At 34.7% G+C, this 8,993-nt stretch overlaps 1 long non-coding RNA gene across 1 annotated transcript; it reads left to right on the top strand.

Annotated features, from left to right (window-relative positions):
• The first annotated feature begins 4,737 nt into the window (after positions 1–4,737).
• LOC148939203 (uncharacterized) lies at positions 4,738–7,605 on the top strand. The gene is made up of 2 exons (XR_016143558.1): positions 4,738–4,820; positions 7,142–7,605. It is a non-coding gene; the product is annotated as an uncharacterized LOC148939203 (long non-coding RNA).
• The last annotated feature ends 1,388 nt before the right edge of the window (positions 7,606–8,993 follow it).

The following is an 8,993-nucleotide window of genomic DNA, read 5'->3' as shown; positions in this document are numbered from 1 at the left end:
GTCCTGCTCTAAGGTATAATTTCCTGAACTTTAACTGAGTGGAACAAAATGGCTATTTGAAAATTTTGATTGGATATGTTTGGGGAAATGGTGGACGAAGAAGGGGTTTAAGGTGCCTTCCAATCACTTTTGACTATTAAAAAGGGAACTAGCCATGTCAATTTCCAATGGAATGAGCCCTTTTTGAAGTTTTTACGACGATGCGTTCAGAAGAAAACCTATATGCCCCAAGGGCATAACTAACCACCCTTGCCCTGGGGGCCTCCTCAAAAACATAATTTCTATCTAAAAATTCACAACACTGAACAAAATGGCTATCTAAAAATTTTGATTGGATGTGTTTGAGGAAAAGGTAGTTGATAGAGGGGGGCTAGTTGCCCTCAAATCACTTTCAACTATTAAAAAGGGCACTAGACCGTTGAATTTCCAATTGAATGAACCCTTTTTCAAGTTTCTACGATAAAGATTTCAATAAAAACTTATATGCCCCCAGGGCATAACTTATAACCCTTGCTCTGAAGACTGTATAGGGAGTGTCCTGCTCAAAGGAATAATTTCCGGAACTTTAACTGCATGGAATAAAATGGCTATTTCAAAATTTTGATTGGACGTGTTAGGAAATGGTGGGCGTGGAAGGGGTGTTAGTTGCCTTCCAATTGCTTTCAACTATTAAAAAGGGCACAAGCCATTTCAATTTCTAATCGAATGAACCCTTTTTGTAGTTTCTATGACAACACTTTCTATAAAAACTGTATATGCCCCCAGGGCATAATTTTCAATCCTTGTCCTAAGGGTTGTGAGGGGGTTGTCATCCTCAAAGACCTAATTTCCAGAATTTTAAACTACGTTGAACAAAATGTCTATCTCAAAATTTTGATTGGGTGTGTTTAGGACAAGTTGGGCGTGAGAGGGGGTTAGTTGCCTTCCAAACACTTTCAACTATTAAATAGGGCACTAGTCCTTTGAATTTCCAATCGAAAGAGCCTTTTTTGAAGTTTCTATGACAACGCCGTCTTTAAAAATCTTATATTCCCTCAGGGCATAGCTTACAACCCTTGCCTCGAGGGTTGTGGGGGAGTGTCCTCCTCAAAAAACATATTTTCTATCTGGAAATCAACAACGCTGAACAAAATTGCTATCTCAAAATTTTGAGTGGATGTGTCGGGTGGACTGCGGGGCATGGGGGGGGGTGAGCTACGGACCCTCCAATCACTATCGACTACTAAATAGGGCCCAAGCACTTTGAATTTCCAATCGAATGAGCCTTTCTTGAAGTTTCTACGACAGTTTCTTCTATATAAATCTTATCTTCCCCCAGGTCATAACTTGACACCCCTGTCCCGGGGGTTGTAGGGGAGTGTCCTCCTAAAAAAGAAATGTAATATCTGTAAATCAACTACGCAGGACAAAATGGCTATCACAAGATTTTGAGAGAATGTGTTTGGGGGAATGATGGGCGTGGTGGTGGCTAGTTGCCCTCCAATCACTTTCGACTATTGGAAAGAGCACCAGCCCTTTGAGTTTCCAATCAAATGAACCTTTATTGAAGTTTCTACGACAACGCCTTCTATAAAAACCTTATATGCCCCCAGGGCATAACTTGAAACCCTTGCCCCTAGGGTTGTGGGGGAGTGTCCTCCTCAAAAAGATATTTTCTATCTGGAAATCAACAAATTTTACTCAAGTCTAAATTTAACATTCCCAGTGATGTAGTCAAGCTCCCTGTACAATAAAATAAAATAAAAAGCTTCAACTGAAAGTAAGGATAAACTTTGGAACTTAAAACGAAAAGAAATTATTACGTATATGATGGAGGGTGCTCCCTCCTCAAAACCTCACTCTTGACGCTGAAATGCTATAGCACTTTTAAAAAAGTTTCTTATTTTTCTTATTTAACGATCTTTGTGTTTCAGGAGTCGTTCATAAAACATTGGGACAAATCTCATACTTTAGCGTAAACATCAACTTCCAAACTAACACTTTGTCACACGAATTCATTTTTTCCTTGCATCAAAACAAACATAACAAATGTATGGTCTTTATAAAAAGGTCACACTTGAGCTGTTGAATCCTAGGTTTCGTGAAGATGAAAAAAATGGTACTTTAGGCTCTGAATAATAATGAAAAGCAAATACTCAAGAAAAAAAAAAAGTGTAAGTATTTCTTTTCAAAAGAAGGACTTTACACAAAAAATAATACGATTCAAAATATACTCCTAATCCTTCCAAATAAAACAGGAAATTCTTTCAAAAGAACTGTTGACTGTTCTGTGTATCACAAAATGACGATCTCAAAATTTTGATTGGATGTGTTTGGGGGAATGATGGGCTTACGGGGGACTAGTTGCCCTCCAATCACTTTCGACTATTAAAAACTGCACTAGCCACTCCAATTTGCAATCTAATCAGCCCTTTTCTAACTTTATACGACAAATCCATTGATACTATGGGACCGGCAAGGGAGAAAAACAAAGACAAAAAAACAACACATTTTGTCCACATTGTTCTTTACTTAGGCAGCGCTAGCGCGCTGCCTATGATAGTATGTTCAATGAACTTACCAGCTTTATTTGCTGGTTTATTCCCTCACGAAACGCTGTGGGCATTAAAGTCTCCACAAATAATGATGTATTTCAACATTTTAGAATTATTTATATAACTGAAGAAATCCATGGCATCTGTAGTTTGGCCATTAGGGTTATAAAAGCTTATTACGTAAGTTTTTTTTATTATTCTCTCAAACACTGATACCAATTAAATCAACATCAGTTACAAAATCTGGAAAGTTGATGCCAAATATTTTTATATTATTACTGATTATTAAAGCTACTCCACCTCCTTTTCTCTCTGATGATCTATGCTTTCTCATGATAGTATATCCCAGCGACTTAATTTGTTGATTCTGGGTTAAATGAATATCCTTGAGGCAAGCAATATCAATGGATTTATTATTCATAAAAGATATTAGTTCATTTAACTTATTTTCTGTAAGTGATTTTACGTTCCACTGGAGTATTGATATGTGTTGTTTTTTTTATTTATTTTTCATATGACTGTGTATCAAGGATCAGCTTTGGTAATAGTAAAGCAAGATCTTCTTTTGCTTGAATGAGCGTAGGATTAGTGATGTAGATATTTGCCAATTATGCTATGATTTTTTTTCTGTAGTTGTTGTATATTCATGACCTGAGCTGCATTACTTTTTAGAATGAATAAGCATACATTTAGGGTTTGCAAGTTTGATTGTGTATCCAGTTTGTCCGTTAAGGGGGGGGGGCAGGCCGCCCGCGAGGCGGCGGGGGGGCGTGGTGAGTCTATCTGAGAGGGCTGTAAGCTAGGGGGCTTAGATAATGGTATTTTGTAAGGGGTACTTGATGCATTGAGAGTGTTTGACTTGGGAGTTTTGATTTATTTCATTATAGGTTTTATTTGGTGTGGTTGGGCAGCATTTGCTTCCATAGCTGCAAAAGGGCCTTCTCTGTTGCTACTTGGAGTGGTAGTGCTCTTTTCTTAAATGCAGGGAATAGTGATTTATTGGTAGATAATGTGGGCCTTTACAATTGATATATGTAGGCTGATTGTTGTTGCAAGTTGTCAACTCTTTACGATGGGAGCCTTTACAATTCATACATGCTAGGAGAATTTAATTGCATTTGTTTGTTGTGTGTCCCAGTTTGAGACACTTCTGACACTGGATAGGTTTTGGCTTGTGCTCCATGTGCGGTTTGATTTGCCCAAATAGGAATAACTTTTCTGGGATGTTAATTTTTCTCCTTAAGTGTAAAAAAGAAAGATCAAGTTGTTTCTAGGCCAGTAGAGTTGGGTTTACCCAGTTGGGTGACATCTTCAACAGGGATTGTGTTGCAAGCCGTTTCTGAGAGCCCTTCTTTTAACTCCTGAATAGGTATTTCTGAGGGAACATTATCTACTACTAATTTTGTTAGGGATTGTTTTGGGTTCCATTTAGATGAATTAATCGGGATATTCTGAAGAGATTTTAGATTAATCATAATATCTGCTGATTGCTGATCTTGGACAGCTATTAGCAAAGATCGATCACGGTGAATGTTAAGAGAGAACATTGATTATAACAATTGAAAATTGCGACCCTTATTGCAGTAATCTTTGTTATTTCAAAGGGGTTATTAAGAGAAATTTGGAGGTAAAGTCCCAAGTGTTTGGTAAGGATAAGCTGGGGCAGGGGGGGGGGAATAAGTTCGCGTGGAGAGATATTTTTCCTTTTTTTGGAGGAATTAGAAAGGACCACTTGAAACCCATTATCATCTATATGACATTAGCCCCAACATTAATCATTGTCCTATTCTCAGAATTCGAGATATTACGTGAGCTTTGTGAGCGTGAGCTTGCCCAGCCCCGCTGGGGCATACAGAGATCAACGACAGAGTAGTGGTGGTGGGATTCAGGGGGATATGGGGGGGGGAGGTCTTGGCATTGCCTATTGGAATAAGCTTTAAGCTAAACAAGAAAGAATAGTACTATGATACCAGACTGTCTGCACTCTACTATGGGGAAAACTACACCATCCACAAAAGAAACACCACAACATGACCCTGAGGATGATTTTGAGTACGATTGGCTCAGTAAAACAACCGATAGCTCGAGAAAACTTATTCGCAAGAAATTCAACTGAATTTCTTAATGTGTTGTTTTTGCTGTCTCCCATCTATTTTTTAGATTGTGTTCTTCTTCCTCTGTTTCGATGACAGATTCTTCAAAGTTGTAAAGTGGAGCAGACTGTGTACTTCAACTGATGAAACATGGACTCAAACATACTCTTTGGTGTCACTGCTGTTAAGAAAGGTAATTAGTGTTATGTTGTTTTCCATTAATTTAATGCTTATTTTGCTACTTTTGTTCTTTTTTGCTGTTTTAAATTTTGCTCTTTTAAATTAAGGGGAATATAAATAATGAAAAAAAATTGATTAAGTTCTTAGAGCACCGGCGTATACCTACCGTGAAATCGTAATTGTCCTGAAATTTTCAAATTCTGAAGTTCTTGGTTTGCAAGAATTTCCGAGAAATGCAAATATTAAATGCTTCTGACAAACTTTTAGATATTCATTAGTTATCTTCAAATATCAAAATTCAAATATTAAACATCAAGCTTTAAATATGTAAAGATTGCAAAATAAATATGTTAAGTTGTATGGCAAAAACGGATGTTTAACTGGGATGTTTACTGTTGGTACATGGATGCTTAGGATGTTTAACTTTTTAGGAAATTCAATTTTGATAAAGGTTTGGCATAGTCATCTGATATTCAGATCCATACCTAAAATATTTCATGAATATCATGAGTTGCACTAGGTGTTATATGTCAATATTTATTAAGTTGTCAGAGGGGTCCAGGCTCAAGAATCACAATAAGGGGCGTGATCCTGTTAAAACATACAATAATCCTGTTTAAATAAAATTCAGTATGTAAGAGGTTGCTAAAGCTAGTATCGTCAAAAATACAGAATTATGGTAAGAGGATAAATACCTCTACCTAAAGGTGTTATCCTCTAATAGTTTTAGATACCTCTAAAATGTATATTCTTAGAGGATAGTCTAGAATCATCAGGATTCTATCAAGAGTTATCCCTCTCCCAAACTCCTCCACTCTTTATTTTCAAGTTTCAGGGTGCAGTAGTACTAATTATACCCTTAATAAAGCATAATCTGCTATATGTTTATGTCATGGGCCACTAAACAGATAAACCCAGTATTTTTACAGAATTACTGCACCTGAAATATATTGTATGCTTATATAGGCTATATATATGAAATAATATGACGTATATATTAAAATTGTATAAATAACTAGTTGTAAAACATATCATGACTTGTTTTCTTACTTCTCTCACCATGTAAATTATCCCCGTCTCTGCTTTATTAGAAAATAATGTATCCTGGAATCAGTTAAAAACAATAAAATTGCTTGCTTTGGCTTCCTTGATTCAGAAAATCGTGTGTTTCTTAAGTGTTTTTAACACAATTTTGATAATAAAAGAAAAAACATAAAATTACCAGTGTTATTTGTTTCTTATATTTTAAATTATCAGAATATGTATTTTAAGAGAAGTGGGTATTGACGAGAGGCTGACATTGCGGAAATGATTTCAAAGAAAGTATAAATATTAAACAGTATGTCTAGGACCTCTTCTTCGGGTCTCATATGCTTCTCACGGCAACACTATCCTATCTTTCCTTTAACAAAGTTTCGTTTATCAAGTGTTACCCCTCTCCCAAACTCCCCCGCTCCTTATTTTCAAATAACTAGGTACAGTAGATAATAATAATACCCTAATAAAGCATATACATTTGATAGTGAAAATCCACTCTGTAAGGAAGGATTGGCAGTTCAAATCCATCTTATGTAATGTTAATTTGTTTATTGTTGTTTGTAATTTTTTCATAACTTAATTTTTTATTCAAATGAAACTAAAAATTGACAGATATGTCCCCCTGCTTGTGGCTCTTTCCATAATAATTTAACCTGTGCCTTACAATTTTTATAAGTGTGAGTTACCTTTTGCAGTTTGTTAAAATGGGGACAGGGAATCTAAATGGCCCCTGCTTCATGCCATTTTCCCAATACTTTAAGCTGCTTTATAATTCTCCTAGATTTGGATTTGCCTTTTTAATTTGTTAAAAAGGGGATAGGGGTTCTAAATATATAATTATTTTTCTTGCTACAATGTTGAAATAGCTAAATTAAAGAGTCAATCACCCAAAATAGCTGCCTGAGGCTGCTGGAAGAATATTCTTCCCAAGTTTTGCCCTAAACCTTTTTGATTTTATGAAGGCTAAGCAGATGAGGTTTCGGGACATATTTGTGTCCAAATTTTAGTTTTGTTTGTTTTATTTATTATTGGCAAGAATTTGTTTTTGCTTTATTTATTGTTATTTATCGTATACTGTTAAATTCTGCTATGATGAATGCAAATGCAGTCTGGCAATTGAGCAAGATAATTTTGTTTCTTTTCGTTTTTAAACATTTTACTTCTGACTAATTTTTTTTATAATATTTTTAAACACTTTTCTTTTAGAAAGGAAAAATGTTCCTTTTTTAGACTTTTTACCCATTACAAAGTTTTTGTTGCAAATCTCCAAGTAAATTAGCTTTAAAATTTGTTTAGAGCTTGAAGATGCACTATCAAATGATGATGGAAATCTCGATGGAAGTGCTGATCTATTTGTGCTACCTAAAGAAGAAGTTTTGCAAGAGAAGACTTTTTCTACAGACGCATCTGCAAATCTTAAACCTGATTGCCACCCTCTGAAATTGGAGCCAAGTATTAATGTTGATGGTGGTATGTTTTTTTGTATTTTCTTGTACATTTGTGTATTAAGATAAAATTAAAATTTTCAACTCCTTTGAAAGATGTGGTACCTACTCAACTACACCTTTAATGGATAGTCTAAAAGCTAGAAGACTGAAAAACATAAATTTCATCTAACATTTTGAAAATGTTGGATGAAATTTTAAACTCATCCATTTCCATCATTTATCCATTTCAATCTTTAAACTAAACTATTTCATCCATTTCATTTAACTTCCATTTCATTAAACATCCATTTCAATCACTAAACTCAATCATTTCAAAATGATTGAGTTTGAAATTTCAAACTCAATCATCTTGAAATTTTAAACTCATCCAACATTTGGAAAATAGTTATAGTCTATTTTTGTCTTGCATGCTGATCCAACAGATGTAAAGTGTACCAGTAAGAATTATGGCATAGAATTTAAACCTCTGCCGGACTCGGTCTTTTGATTGTAATGTAGGCAAGCATAATATTGATATTATCATAATGTTATTATAACAGTTATTTATTTTGTCCTATTAAAACTATGTTTGGAATGGATTTAGTTTTTTGTGTTGCTCAAAGCTAACCCAGTCGAAGTGCATTAGGTATAGGATTAACAGCAAGGAGAAGATGGAGGAACAAATCAAAATTAAAAATGGGTGCAACGAAACCGAAAAATCAGAATTCCTGGGACTATTTACTGTTCTTTTAGCAATGACAAATAAGAGAAAGAATACTCATTAGGTTTCATTTTCTTTTTCCAAAATATTCATAAAAATTTTACAAGAAATTGATGTTAAAAAAATAATAAATAAATGGCATCCATTGAATCTTCTTTGAATCTCTTTCTTTTTTTTTCTTTGCTTTGTATATTTTTATAAAAATCATTTAAATGTTGCTACTGAAGCTGCTTGGAGATTGAGGACTATAAGTGCAATTCATATTTCTTATTAGGTGCTTTAGATGAACTTCATAAGCTTTCGTGACAAGTCGTAAATTAAGTCGTAACAGTCGTAAGTGATTTATTTTCCGTGCCCCTGTATTGCCCCTGTCTAAAAAAGAAATAAAATATATTTATAGATTGCATTTTACTGTTAATACAAAAATCAATACCAGTTGTTAATCCTGAATGTGAATTCTTAGATGGGTTTCAAGATATATAGGACTGGATTACTATTTACAAAACCATTGCTTATTTAAATATACCTATACAAAGGCTCGGATCAAGGCCGTATCCGGGGGGGGGGGTTACTGGGTTCGAATCTACCTATACAAATAACTGTGATCATGGCCGTATCCTGGGGGTTCGGGTTCCTAAGTAGGGCACATAACCCCCATGCCTTTTCTAGATCAGAAAACAATTTGGTCTTTACTAAGAAAAAAAAACAAAAAACAAATGATTGTCGATTGTCAGTTTAATTGCCATATATGGATATTTATTCCTTAAAGTTCGGATAATTTTTATATTTATGAAAGTAAGAAAAGTGAAAAGTCAAACGTATTTTCTATTCAGTAAAGTGCAAGCTGTGTTTTGCTCTTGAGGTTATCAGCCCTACTCATGTTAATTTTTGCTTGTTTTGAGTTTGAATCGTCTATTTATTGTAATTTCTGTTCGTTCTGAAATTATTTATTTATTTATTGTACTTTGTGGTACTTTTAATATTGGAAGATTATTTGACT

Source organism: Artemia sp. Qi Xiang Cuo, chromosome 21 (genome assembly GCF_049724085.1).
Source record: "Artemia sp. Qi Xiang Cuo chromosome 21, ASM4972408v1, whole genome shotgun sequence".
Classification (NCBI taxonomy): domain Eukaryota; kingdom Metazoa; phylum Arthropoda; class Branchiopoda; order Anostraca; family Artemiidae; genus Artemia; species Artemia sp. Qi Xiang Cuo.
This window is presented reverse-complemented; position numbering and strand designations above follow the sequence as displayed.